This window comes from Pieris napi, chromosome 10, assembly GCF_905475465.1.
Source record: "Pieris napi chromosome 10, ilPieNapi1.2, whole genome shotgun sequence".
NCBI classification, from domain to species: Eukaryota; Metazoa; Arthropoda; class Insecta; order Lepidoptera; family Pieridae; genus Pieris; species Pieris napi.
The window spans coordinates 11,002,257-11,017,359 of record NC_062243.1 but is presented as its reverse complement, the minus strand read 5'-3'; the positions used below and the strand labels follow the sequence as shown (position 1 = coordinate 11,017,359).

At 34.5% G+C, this 15,103-nt stretch overlaps 1 protein-coding gene across 1 annotated transcript in view; it reads right to left on the bottom strand.

Moving 5' to 3' along the window:
- Positions 1-3,066, bottom strand: part of LOC125053313 (5-hydroxytryptamine receptor-like) — a 31,239-nt gene extending 28,173 nt beyond the window's left edge. Inside the window, exon 1 of the mRNA XM_047654633.1 lies at positions 2,840-3,066. The gene's annotated coding sequence lies outside the window, so the exon portion shown is untranslated. The remainder of the gene's footprint in view (positions 1-2,839) is intronic.
- Between the last annotated feature and the right edge of the window lie 12,037 nt (positions 3,067-15,103).

The following is a 15,103-nucleotide window of genomic DNA, read 5'->3' as shown; positions in this document are numbered from 1 at the left end:
TGTAAGTCGACTTTAATTACAGCCTCGAACCCAACTGGCATCCTTTAAATTAAAGGAAAGCCAGATTAAAGCCTACATCAAACACTTAACTGTTTCACTATACTTGTCGGAATTATACCTATATTATTTATTTCAATACTTGTTTGTTTGCCGCCCTCAGTTTGGACAACTTCTCATCTACAAAACTGTAATAAAACCAATATGGTTCTATGGGATACAGCTCTGGGGGTCGGCAAGCCGCTCTAATATCGAAATCCTGCCGCGGCTACAAAACAAAACACTGCGAAATATGAGCGGTGCGCTGTGGTTAACACGAAATACTGAAGTCCATAAATATTTGGGAATTGCCACTGTCGAGAAAGACATTAAAAGATCAACCGTGCGATACAAAATGAGACTTCAGCAGCACGTCAACCCCCTAGCTTCGGGCCTCTTGGAAACGACGGACAGTGTGTATCGGCTAAAAAGGGCGAAACTTGCCGCAGTCTGACAGTTTACAAATTACGGAGGGAATAAAAATTATTGGATTTGCGTTCCCTAATTGCTATAATTTCCCATAAAATCTGATAAAAGCCAAGAGGCTGATTGCAGATGGAAAAAAAAAATAGTAAAAAATTGTTTATAATGTGCCGTAGTTCTGTAGTTTAAAATTTGTGTTGTATTTTAGGACTGATATGTAAGTTGTAGAAGGCATTGGTCATCTTGGATGGTGTATTATGTGATTGTAGATCAGGGGCAAACGGTAGGGCTTATCCAGTGATACCACTTGTCCTGGGTAATCGGGGTGCAAATAATAGAGGGTTTATATAAAAGAATATAAGCGAAATAATGAAATGTTAATTGCTATGTAACGAATGAATGCAATGCAAGTCAAAGAGACTGCCTACGTCTGGCTATACTCTCGGGGCGTAATTCCGACGATTTAGGAAATCGCCACGCTTATGAAACTAAAGGCCGATTTACATTATCTTAGTGTTTAGGAGAGTGCTTTAGTACAACTTGAAAGGCAAGTTCTTTAGCGTAGAGTTTACTAAAGCAAGTAGCGTTTACATGTTTCAACTAAAGTACTATCCTAAAGCACTCTCCTAAACACTAAGATAATGTAAATCGGCCATAAGAAAGCTTGAGTGAGTATCCCGCTCATAGGCACTTTTGAAACTCTTTTCGTGAAGGGTCAGTCAAACTACAAGCTCCCTCCTTATCCCTCATTATGAGTTACAGAATCGCAAGGCAGCATTGCCCTTAAAGACTCTGTTAAAGCTGCACCATTGAAGCTTTCTTAACATAAATAAACTTCATATAATTTAGATTCAGCTGTACAAATGTATTTGTTAACAATGCACATATTAATCGTTGAAGCTCTTAATGCATTCTGATAATGCAATTTACTGTCAAACGTAGCTTGCTGGTACGAAACACTCAAATCCGAATTTGCATATAAACTAAAACATAGTTCGATCGGATTCTAGAATAACTAGATTTAGTTTAAACTTAAACGCTGTAACTTTTTAAGTCTGGGCCTCAGATGTATCTGTTTCATGATCACTTGTCAACTAATAGGTGATCAGCCTTCTGTGCCTGACACACACCGTCGACTCTTTGGGTCTAATGCAAGCCGGTTTCCTAACGATGTTTTCCTTCACCGTTCAAGCGAATATTAAATGCGCACATAGAAAGTTCATTGGTGCACAGCCAGGGATTGAACCTACGACCTCAGGGATGAGAGTCGCACGCTGAAGTCACTTGGCCAACAAGATTTAGTTTAGAGTGATTGAAATTAAAGCAATATGTGAAATTACATTTCACTTTCGTGATTAAATGAGACATGACGGTGCAATTAGACTGATGTATTCTTGTTATAAATAAGGTATTATACATTTCAACTTTGCATTACTATTCTATTTTTATATGCTTAGCATATAAGGAATAACACGGATCATGGTTTGATTACCTTTGAAATAATATTTTTTGTGGGTCATCATGATTAATAAATATAACGTGATTTAAAAACAAAAATTACATTAATAAAACATTAATATGGTTCTGGTCGTCCAAATATTTAAACATTAAAAAACTTCACTTAAAATATAAATTGAAATAAGGATAAGACTCTGAAATATCTTCAGTCCCCGGAGAAATAAATATTATACACTGAACAAAGCAGGTGATCACTTCAGTAATAAGAAAAGTATGTTATAAAATCTCTTATATTTTTATGCTTCACCATAGTTACTCTCTAACAAAAGCAAAAGATATATTAATTGAACGCTTTTATTTTCTACTAAGCTTACTTGATAATAAAAATAATAAATAATTATGAATCGTTTATTTGCAAATGATATTTTATCCTCACGTTTGGTTTGACTAAGGGTTAAGATTCAGAGTCAATAAGCACCAAATGATATGCCAAATCGATGTTTTTGACATGATTATTGCTATGTCTCTACTCTCAATTACCCACAGACATCACAAAACATTTTGAAAATTTTAAGCAATGGACATATTACAATAATAGATTTTATCATTATCGTTTTTATAAATCTTTTTCTTTTCTCACAGCCATCGGCAGTTATTAAATGTAAACGCCTACTTAACTTATTTAAAAAAATATTTTACTTGTTTTTTTATTAAATATTTGCTTGTAAACTAATTTTTTCATTGCATTACTATTTTACGTAATTTGCTTTTGGTGGTAGGAGAAAATGAAATACCATTTCTCCTAATAAACTACAAAAATTGAAAAAAGTAATACCTATTACAGTAGAAATTCCAGTAATTTTCTATTATTACACAACAACACATTAACTGTTTCCATAACTTAATAATTATGATGCATCACCTGATTGGGAGTCTGGGAAGTTACGGCACTATTTACTACTGTTGACCGTCTGTAGGCGTTCGTCGGGCCGTTTACCCCGGCGCGTGGTCCTCAACACTTTTAAACATTTAAATAACACAATGTAGTCATGTAGCCGTGACCGTGGGCAAGGTCCATTACTGGTATCGCGCTGTTTTGTTTACGATCTACGTAGGGCGGGCGGCGTGTCGTTACGCGACCTCCGCGCTCGGCGCGCAACAGAGCAACAGATATGGCTCGGCGGCTGGGTACCGCCGCCGGCGCGCGCCTCTCACCTCCCCCGCCCCGCTCTGACGTCACCGTCGAAACCTCCGAATTCACATCAGCGATCATTGTATCCTAACAGTTGCTCCCTAATTTAATACACATAAGTACTTGATATCCAGAATTGTATTCGTTAGTGAATTTGGCCGTGGCTTTTAACTTGTAGTGTCTTAGTTCTTACTTATACACCTATTATTATTCCTTGTGATAATATAACAGTCATATTTCTCAGTAAAAAGCCTAAGAATCTAAACGAAAATATGAACTGAAAGTTAATCAAAAGCGATATTCAATGTTGTAAGCAACGCGTGCGTGTTTAACGTACTACTTGTACGCGGAACCACAATACACATACAATACAATAACGCAATAAATCCTATTGTTAAATATTTAATCCACTTAAGCTGTCTGTCGATGTATTCGGGCCTATTGTTGTCAAAAATACTCCCAACAAAAGTCTGCTCAAGCCTATCGAGGTAACACCAGTATCGATTCCGACTCCAATTGGCTGTAATTAGAACTTATAAGCCCATTTCAGTGATTGTGTACATAATAGGACTCAATTTGTTTGATGTTGTCTTTCAATATCTGTTGATGTTACATAGTCTATTGAAATGTTACATTTGCTGAACATTTGCTAGAGAACGGAAAATCTTCAGAAAGAGATCCTCTACAAAATTGCTCTGCATAATTTTTTGACAAAATCAAAAGAAAATAAGTTATTTCGCAAAAAAGCAATTTTTTTCACTTTTTTACTTATAACTTTTTGACTTTTGGATTTATGATAAAAAGTCACACATACATAATTATAGGCAAAGCGGTTTGCTACGAAATATGGCCTGACAATTTTTTTGTACGATGGTTAGTTTAGCAGATATAGCCAAAAACGTGTTTTCGCCCCTTTTCCCCCCCCACAAGGCCGCCATCTTGGATAAGCCCCACAAACTTGGGTTTAAGCTTGTATTGACCGCCAATGTCCCATAAATAAAATTGCGTCCTCTAACAAATGTTCAGTTTGGCCCTCAAATTGTAACATTTCAATGGAAGTTGAAGAAAAACCCAATATAAGAATTGAAGTTGAAGTAAGGGTAAGCCTGCAGATGCTTCCTTTAAAAATTTATTGCCTGCAAGGAACGCTAGGTTCGTACATAACTACGCTCGCAACCGCATTTCAACTAGAGCCGTAACTTCGGTTTCCGTTAAATATTTGCTCAAAGCACTCGCTCACAAAGTGATCATATTTCACTCGGAGTTTTGCTTTAATTTTACTCGTTTTAGAAAAATATTCACGTGCTAGGTAACATTTTTCAACGAAGCATACCTAAGTAAGGGTTTAGAAAGTAATAATAGTGTAAAGTGATTACATAAACGTGTAGTGGGAACTATATTTCAGGAGACTGTTTTCCCAGTAACAGATAATTAATAATTAAGAATAAGAATTATAAATGAATGTATGATGAGTGTAGTCCAGTGTTACACGGCATAGAAATAACTCAAGAGCGCTAGAAAAGGAAGGTCTCCCAGGGCACACGAAAACCAAATATTTGGTTTTGTACAATATTTAAATAAAATGCTGTATGGTCACAGAAATTTAAAAAAGGCAATATAAGTTTATATAAATTTACAATATTTTATTCTTTACTTATTCCATGTAATTCAATAGACCAGAGTTCGTTATTGCACTTGTTATGCTGATATCGTTTGAATGAATTGATCTTTTGAAATGTAATTACTATGATTACAATATTCTTAATCTGGTATACAATAATCATAATAAAAATAATAATATCTGAATTTAAGTAATAGGTCATTTAAATTCAGATACTTTTACATTTAAACACATTTTTATTTCTATCTCCTTAATTTAGGTATGTCTGCCCTTTTTACTCCAAATCCCGCCGTTCCTCTCTGCACTGTGCCACTATCTGTCATGTACCTGCTGTTTTATTAATTTGGTCTATCCACTTTCAGGATAAACTTTAGATAAACCGAAAAATAAAAATAAATTTAAACAGTTTGGTCCCTGTGGCAATGTACCTTTTCTGTCTTATTGTGACTTAGATTATGTTGTATAAAATCAAACTTACTTAGAAAGTAAAGCATAAAGATTATTCGCGGTGCAGACTTGCAACCAGAATAACTTAATTTTTTTTTCGCATTGAATTTTTCTATTTTCTATTTTTTTTGTCATTAAGTTTAATATAATATGTACATATTATATAATTGTTAGTATTTGGTAAACCAGCACTGAAGATTCCACTAAAATACTGTGTACACTGTACAGATCTAATTGGACTTCAGGTGTACAAATAATGTTTAGTGTGTAATAACTGTATGTATTTAACCAATCTCATGTCTGTTTCTGTACCTTTTTTTTTTTTATAGAACAGGGGGCAAACGGGCAGGAGGCTCACCTGATGTTAAGTGATACCGCCGCCCATGGACACTCTCAATGCCAGAGGGCTCGTGAGTGCGTTGCCGGCCTTTCAAGAATTGGTACGCTCTTTTTTACTTTTACCTTAAAAGTAAAAAATAATATAACGAAAACATTTTGTAATTAAATACGTATGTTAAATATGACATGTATGTATTTTAGAATAGATACTTCTAATAACTTAAATATGGACCAAAAATAGTATAATGTCAAACTCAACATTTAAAGAAAATTAACGAGGTCTACGAAGCTCCTGACTCATGCCTAAGCTCCATGACCTTTTGTATTTAAAGCGTGAATCCAAGGGTAGTTATAGGGCTGACAACATATGAAAGTTGTACAGTTGCTGTATTGAAAAAGTTTCTTGGCTGTAAAGAGCGTGCCCATCGAAACTTCATTAAAAAAATGTGTGCGTCTCGGGACGCCCTACAGAAGTGATAACTTAAACTAATCTAAGTTGACTATTTAATATTGAAATTGTTTAACTTGAGCAAAGAAACATTATTTATTCATAAAAGCTTTTATTGATGGAGTTTCAGAAACCATTCAATAAAGCATCTACTAAACGCGCGTAGAAACCTCACGAAGAGGACCTCACAGAAGCTTATGCAAATATATTTAAATGTAGTATACGTGTAAGGGTCCCCGCACATGGGCCACCGGCCACAACCACAAAACGCCGCCACTGGCATATTTCCTGTAATTTTCATACATTTTATATGGACTCGCCGCACACGGTGGCGCCGGTGGCGGCCACACGCTACAAATCGTCGCAGCTTGCTTCTTGTGGCTCGCACCGGCCACTAAACGCCGACACAAAAAGCCGCCACACGCCACTCGCGCGATTCCGCGCCCCTCTCTCCCTTACCTCAGTTAACCTGAAGTCGACGGTAACGCACGCACGTAGTCTGTGTTTCATATAGGTAGATAAATATGGATATAGAATTATTTATATCAGAGATACAATCCCGTCCTGCGATTTGGGATCCAAAAAGTGATAGTTTTAGTAATAGAGGAGAAAAATTGTGGGCCTGGGAAGCAATCTGCTAATTGTTTGTGGGAATTTTTTCGAATACAACTGCCAAAGAAAATAACATTGAAGTTAAGTTTAATAAAATAATATAAAACCATATATTTATATTCTATTTTCTTGCCACGCTATTGCTACTTTATTCATAAAATAATCTTTTAACGTATCTCTTGCTCGCTCGTGTTACTGGCCAGCCTGTATTTTGTATATTTTCGAGTCCCACTATTTTCAAAGTGTGACGAAAATTTAAACCATCCCTTTTGCGAATAAAGTTGTGCAAAATGCAACAAGATTTCACAAATCACAATGTCTTCTGAGAAATGAACAGAAGTGTTTAATAGGCGATGTAATATTCTCCATTTGTTTGCTAGTACGCCGAAGGTACACTCAATGCAACGTCTGGCACGGCTTAACCTATTATTGAAAACTTTTTTGTCTAAGTCCGAATATTTTCAAGAATATGGCGTCATCATATTTTCACTGAGGCCAAATGCTTCATCATGTATAGTTCAATGGTTGTCGATTACCGACCTGTCGTGGTGAGGGGATATTTAATGTCTTTCTGTGTATCCAATAACTACGGTTTCGTCTTCTACGACGACGTCTTTTTATCAAAAGTAGCGCAATTAAACCTTCTTCGTCAGAGTCCATTATGATACTGCAGGCAAGGGTTAAAAAAAGTAGCAGCCACCGACCGCAAGTGTCGACCACCGGCCACAAGTGGCTGTCGCGCGCTTCAGCTACCTTTGTAGCCGCTTCTAGCTTCTCGTGGCGGCGTTTGTGGCTGTGGCGTGTGGCCCGTGTGCGGCGACAGTAAGTGTTTAACACTATTGTGTTAAACAATAATATAGGTATAACTTCACATATTACATAAAACTAATATTAAATATAAACATAAACTAATAATAATAAAATAATATACATTGAAAAATTTATTGATTCTATATTTTATTGATATATATTTTATACTTAGTTACAATTCTTGTACCTACCTATGTACATATACATAATTAGTATCATTATTTAATCCTATATATTATTGTAGCCATAATAAGCAACAAAATTTTTAACATTGTTATCTAAAAATCTTGCAAAGACTGCATTCAGTACAGTTCTATGTCTTGATGTAGCATGCTCACTGTCAACAGTAATTGTCTAACGCACTCTAAACATTGAGTAGAGAGAGGGGAAAGCGTCTACGAAATACGGCTAGCGCTGCAGGTTACAGTGAGAGAGGAGGAGCCTGCCTTCCGCTGCCGTATGCGTGAGAGAAAGAGAAGCTAGACAGACGGGCGCCGTAACGCGTTACGTAACAAACCGGTTTACCCTCCCATTAGAAGTTATCACTTCAAAAACAAACGCCTGACTAGTGTTTTGCGTATTACAAGGTACTGATAGCCTGCAGTTTAATTTAGTTGAAATGTTCGCATATTTCATAAAATTGTGTAATTTGGTTCTGATACTTGATTTTAAGCTGATTTCATAACCTGGAGTCATAATAACGGTTACGGTTTGAAAGGTTACTTACTTGCCTGTAAGAAAGTTATTAATGTGGAAATGCGTTTGAACCAAAAAAATTGTTAAAAAAAGGTCGGAAGCGTAACACAGGGAATTTAAGACTAGAATCAGTGTCTATATATACTCTTTCACAGATACATTTAATATATAAAGCGCGATGTTAATAGTATGAGAAAAATATTTTTGTATGAAAAACTTAACTTCTAAGAGTTTGGGCCTAATAAACATAAACACGAACAAGTATATTTGACCTGTCAAAAATTGAAAATACCGTGTTTACGTTTTTTTTAATATACGTTTAGAACAGAAGGCTCATCTGATGTTAAGTGATACCGCTGACCATGAACACAAACTCAATGCCAGAGGCTTTACGTTACTGGCCATTAAACGAACGAACACTTGACGTATCGTAAAGTACGTGAGAACTCTCGCCGATAAACTACTTCGAAATGAAGGTGAATACTTTGTCTAAATCACCCCGAGTTACGGTTTAGAAAAGGTTATTCTGAAAGGTAATAAACAGCCCTATTCACTGTCGCTCAGTGCTCAGGCGCGTTACTGAATAATTGAACAATAGTGTACACACGCACTTCTGGGGCCCTTTACGATTTCACGTGTTTATAGAGGCACTGCGTATAAAGGTCAAAGTCTGCAGTGATACTGATATGACTACGGATGTGATTAATGGTAGTAATGAGATAGTAACGTGTATGTGCGTGAGTGGTTTATTAAAAATACTAATCAACTATTTGAAATATACTGTACGACATACTCTCATCCTAAATAAATAATAATTAATAAATACTGGTCAACCGTTATGGGAGAATCGGGATCAGAAACATCGTGGCATAATGGATATGATGAATACAATTTTGTCATGTTTAATATCACACAATGAAGTGATGTATTCAAAAGTTCATTTAAGTTTATGAATAACAGGGTATCTCTGCTTACAACGCAATCTGCTTTAATAATTATCCGGAAGTGCTACGTCCCTATATTGGTCTTGGCATCAGATTGCATCCGTTTCTTTAATCAATTTATTTCATAGACAAGTAGGTGATGAGACTTCTCCGACACATATCGTCGATTGATTTGAGGCATGCCGGTTTCCTCACGATGTATTCCTTTACCGACGTTCCACAACTGAGTGTTTTTAAGGCAGTTTTTGCCGTGTGGCAAATACTGACATATTGTGTTTTTGCCGTGTGTAACCAGGAACAACCAGTAGGTGGTTACTGGTTAGTTCCACCTTTAAGCGTACCTACCAATTCATGAAATGCCGGCATCGCACTTGCAAGCCTTCTGGGAATGTAAGTGGGCCATGGGCGACGTTATCACATAACATCAGATGAGCCTATTGCCCGTTTGTCTCGTGTTATATTAAAAAAATCATAAACAGAAAGTCAGGTGCACAGCCTGGAATCAAACCGACAACTACAGGGATGAGAATCGCACACTAAAAAAGAACTTTCTAGTTACTTTGCCTTTTAAAAGTACTGTTTTTGTACTGTTATTTTTTTCAGAGGTAAGATGGCGCCCAGCCTGCGCTTCCAACAACGATTTTTGGATTCAAAGCATCATGAATGCATGACATATCGTGTATTTGATTATGTTTAAGACATTTCAGGTTCTTCCTAATAAAATTTTCGTATGAGCTGGTGTCATCTGTGCAATGTGCACAGCTTATACACAAATTTAGAAACAATTTGTCGGTAGAAATATTGCCTTTGACTAAAGCTCCTTGAAGAGTGTATAAATTTAATAAATACCTAAGATTGTTGAATGTAAATTCACTCATAATTTACAGGTACAATAATTTTGTTAATGAAACTGTGAATAAATTATATCGCTTTCCGCCTTTTGCGGCAGAGAAAAATCCCTTGTGGCACGTTTTGATCATCACTCATTTATTGTTTTAAAACTCTTGTAAAATACACCGAAGAATTTTCCACTTAAACTTTTCTTACTCGTAAAAGTGTGGCAAAGATATGTTTTTTAACCCTCGTCAACCAGACGGGCAATTTAAGTGATATCCCAGAGGTTGAATGGCTCAGGTATTATTTTGGAATGCGTTCTGATTGTATCAAGAAGAATATCAATTTTCTTATTGATATGATTGATAACGTATATTTTGTAGTTTAATTTCGCCCTTTACCACCTACCACGATATCGTGGAACCTGTCAGATATATTCAAAGCATTATAATGAAAAAATAGCATAGTTTTTGTAACATCAAGTGTGATCATATTCAGGTTGATCGCCCCCAATCTTTTAACAAAGTTACAAATTTCGTGTACCCTCTAGAGTCTAGATGCTCCATGCCCCATCATTCCATTTGTCCCTTCTTTCCGGAGAACACGTTTTGGTCAAAACTCACCGATGTCCAAATTGAGCATTCTATTAATCAAGCTGGGTGTGGATATCCATAGTTGGTCCCCTCACGCTTTAAAATCGATTTTCATTTAGTTTTTACAATTTAATTGTTTTGTTTAATTTCTTTTTATTATCTCTTCGTGTTCTGTTTGTCTATAAGTGCTTGTCATATTAAAAAAAAAAAATATTTTTCTTGTATTAGTGTGCCAAGCGTAGCGTTGGCAAGCTTTTATAAATAAATCATTTTAGTAATTCATTGTACTGAGTAGTGATGGCCCAGTAGCTTTAGCATGCGACTTTCATCCCTGGGGTTGTAGGTTGAACCCTCGTGAAGTAAATCCATCGTGAGGAAACCAGCTTAAGCACAAAACGTTGACGGCGTCAAGCACAGAAGGTTGACCTACTTGTCTATTAGAAAGTATATTATGATCACGAAGGTACAAAAGTCTGATGACCTGTTGTTTTTAAATCATTGTTGTGATTGGTGATTACTTTACTTTTATCACATGCTTTTAATGTATATGAAATATGAAATAAAGTTTTATAATGTACAAAAGCCGCATTTAAAGCTTTTCCCGATAAACAATTTGCTTTCCGAGCAGGCTTTTAAGGGAATGACCTATAAATCGACTTATAGAAAACGTTTTATCTTGATGGATGGACCAATTTATAACTTTCGAATGAAAGATGAAATTAATTAAATCTATGTAATTACGATATTACGCTGGCTTAATTTAATCTATATTTGTTTGAATTCTAAACACGGTTTAAAATTAAATGGTTCGGATAACGAAATTAGATGAGCAAAAAATACATTCGAAGGAATTATGGTTTTTCTTAAATCAATGCACGCAGGACAATAACACTGGCTTATATTTTTTTACGTTACATACAGGCTAAATATCATTATAAAATATAGTTATATTTGAAATATGTTTGTCTATACTATATAATAATGCGATACATAAGTACGAAGCTGAAACAAATATTATTTCGGGAATCGAAACCAGGGTCTGTGGTCTCTTCGTGAATTAACTACTAAGACACAGAGGAGGTAAATAAACACAAATTTATAGACACATATTACAAATGGGATTTATTAATATATGATACGTATACTACATTATACGTATATTATATGTATATTACATTTTATCAATAATAATAAAAAATCATAAGAATCTCTGATAGTCGCAAGAGTTTATTTTTAGTATATTATTTCAAAGCGGTGGCATTAATTTAAAAAAATATTCTTATACAAAATTATAATTGTTTACGCAGAACCTTGCTGCCTTTTAAAATCCCCTGAATAAATTATTTGAAGGACAGAAAACTTTATTTTAACGAAGTCTCGCTGAGTTTCAGCCGGCCTTTAAACAGAGCTGTATTCAAAACCATATAAGCTTTGACTATAATGAATATCAAAACCAAGAAAATCTTTTTACCCCACCAATTTCACGCTTAGCAAGCCCCAAGACTTGATGTGAATATATAGGTCACGTATTTTAAACATTATTGCCATTTAAAAAAGTATAGAATTTTATGCAACCAAGAGATGTTAAAATAAATAGGACAGTTTGAAAAAAAAAGGAAACTAACATATTAAGTCTGAAATTCAATTCTTTCCCCTGTCTTGGGACTTAATTTATTTATTTTTTATTTTATTTATTTACACTTCGTTGCAAATAAAAGAAACACAATACATAAAAATTATAAGGGATGCAACGGGCGGCCTTATCGCTAATAAGCGATCTCTTCCAGGCAACCCTAGTTAAGAGAAAATTAAAAAAAAAAAGAAACATGATGCGTGCGAGAAGTGCAGAATCCTTAATCTAAAGTAACACAAAAAAAATTTTATAACAAACTAAAAACATAGAAGCTATTATATTTAATTTATAGGACAACTTGTATATACAATTTTTATGGCTATTTTGTACGAAATTCATTCATTATAGATACATCGTAATCCCTAACGCCCGGAGCGGGTGTAACGGCGGTCAAACGGCGCAAGTTTTTTTTAGAATAATCGAAAATACTTAATTTACACACGTTCTTTGGTTTCGTCCCTGGATCTCGTTCCATAGCGATATCATGAAAATTGTTTTAAAAGGACTTAAAAGCAATCAAACTTCGCTTTTAACTAGCTTGCGCACGCGGTTTCATTTATATTATATTAAAGTGTGCGTTAACTATGTTTTTTTATGATATGCAATATTCGTACTTATATTATATAAGTACGAATATTAAGTACGTTAAATGTTAATTATCAATATAAAAAGTGTCATAACTCTTATCATCAACACTTACCAAAACCTTCATGGTCACAGTTGAACGTTAGCTAATAGTTAAATTAACTTAAATCTATTTTTTTTCTTTTCGAACGCGTTTTAACCGAGGAATTGCATTTTGTTTACACGCGAAAATTATTAAAATATTTTTTTTTTCAACACACAATAGATTTTAAATTATTTTTATTATTACTATGTATGTTAAGAAAGTTGTAAAAACTGTATATATTTGATTATTATGCTTACTAACAAAAAAACATACGATTTAACAATTTAAAAAGAAAACTAAAAGTTATAATTAGTTTATTACGTTACGATTAAAGCTATAATCCTAAATTACAGCAATTAACAACACTAGGACCTTTTAATTGCAGCTATTATAATTCTGAATATCACGTTTAACTGTAACTTAATTCTAATTACGGATGCCATACGTAGTTTAACATATGTCGCTAACTAAATTGAAGTTATATAATAAGGTTATAAGGCTTAGGCCTGATTTTTGAGGAACTAAGTATTTCAGTTCCAAGTTCAAATTCTGGAAGTTGTAATGTAATAATAGAAAAGTTATTTAAAACATTAAAACAGAATTGCCTTAATCTCCGGCTCCGATACTGCTATAGGTGCAAGCATTTATCACCAGTGTTGATACAAAAAAACAACTACTTATTGAAGAACGGACCACCTATTGGTTTTAATGCTTTCAAAGAGAGGGTGATTAGATTCTCAGAGGCACAGTGCTTCTAACGTATAGTACCAGGGAGTTCTTAAATTATAGGTTTTTAATTTTAATCCAGTGGCGCTATACTCTTATTATGTATGTTATCATTCCTTGCTTCCTCACGAAGATTACCATCACCGTTCGAGTGTTAAAAAAAAAAAAATTAAAAATGTTTATTATGCCGTATAAGATACAGGTGGTTATTTCACGTCATTAAATTTGAATCGGTAGACATCCCTACTCATCGGCAAAGAAGACAGAGGGTTTAGGCCGAGAGAAAAAGCCAGCGTAAAAAATTCTCGGTGCTCTTTTAAGATAGCAAGTAAAATGCACACATAGACATAAAGTTCATTGGTGTACAGACGTGGATCAAACCTGCGATCTCTGAGATGAAAGTCGCACGCTGAAGCCACTGCTTACGTGTTGTTTTTGATATGCTATATATAATTAAATTAAAATTATATTATTACATAAATTGACATAAAGCTAATAAAATACAGGAAATGTAAAAGACAATTTAAAACTATGTCGCGTTTTTTTTATTGTTTCAGATTGGCTCGCGTCTGTGAAACTCAAACACTATTAACAAATTAAAATAAAACGAAACACGCCATCGCGTCGTATTTTGTTTTACATTATCACCCTCACAGTCCCATTTTACGCAATTCAATACATTATATTTCCTGGTTTTACTGTAGTTGATTTTTAAAAATTATATTTTTTAAATATTTTTCGATTCTTGTTCAGTTTCATGTGTAGTAGGTTCTCAAGTTGGTTCTGTCGAATAAAGCCCAAACGACTATAATAAATGATTTGTGAATAAATAAATATTCTTACAGATAACTTTTTTAATCTAGAAACACAGTGATATAAGATGTTCCGATAAGCGATTGCACTGATTGCGGGAGATTTCTATTAAGAAGTTCTATTCGCAATCAACGGAAACTTACGAGCCTGACCTGATTAACTCTTTTGTAAAATATATCTGAGATATCGCCAGTAATTTTGTTTAGTATTAATAATTAAACTAAGTTAACGCGGTTGCTTGTAACCAAAATATATAGTTTAGTTATCTCCTCTATATGCATTACTTTGTTTCCAAACGTGAGTAGCTGGCACCGTAGTAAAAGGTTAATATAACAACTAAGTACCAAATATAACAACTAAGTACCAAATATAACAACTGAGTACCAAATATAACAACTGAGTACCAAATATAACAACTGAGTACCACTGAGTATAACTGAGCTCTCAGCATATACAACCCCGCCGAGGAATATAAACATTTGAGATGTAAAAAGAGAGAATAATTGCAGGAGTTTTTTTATTATATATGAAGTCATTCGAGATCTTACGAGTTACTCGTCAATTGACACTTAATAGAAAAAATATTAGATTTTTCACCTACGAAATGACTTGAAAGTAGCAATCTACATTTATTTGATATATTTATTATTTAATAAAAAAATACTTAAAATTTTGTATATGAAGTTTATATAAGCGACTCGACTCCAATGTTGTGGGTTCGACTTCCAGGTGACGATTTTTCCTTTATATGTGCTATGATTATTAACGCACGGAAGGAAAATGTCCTAAGAAAACGAGCTTCTCTGGG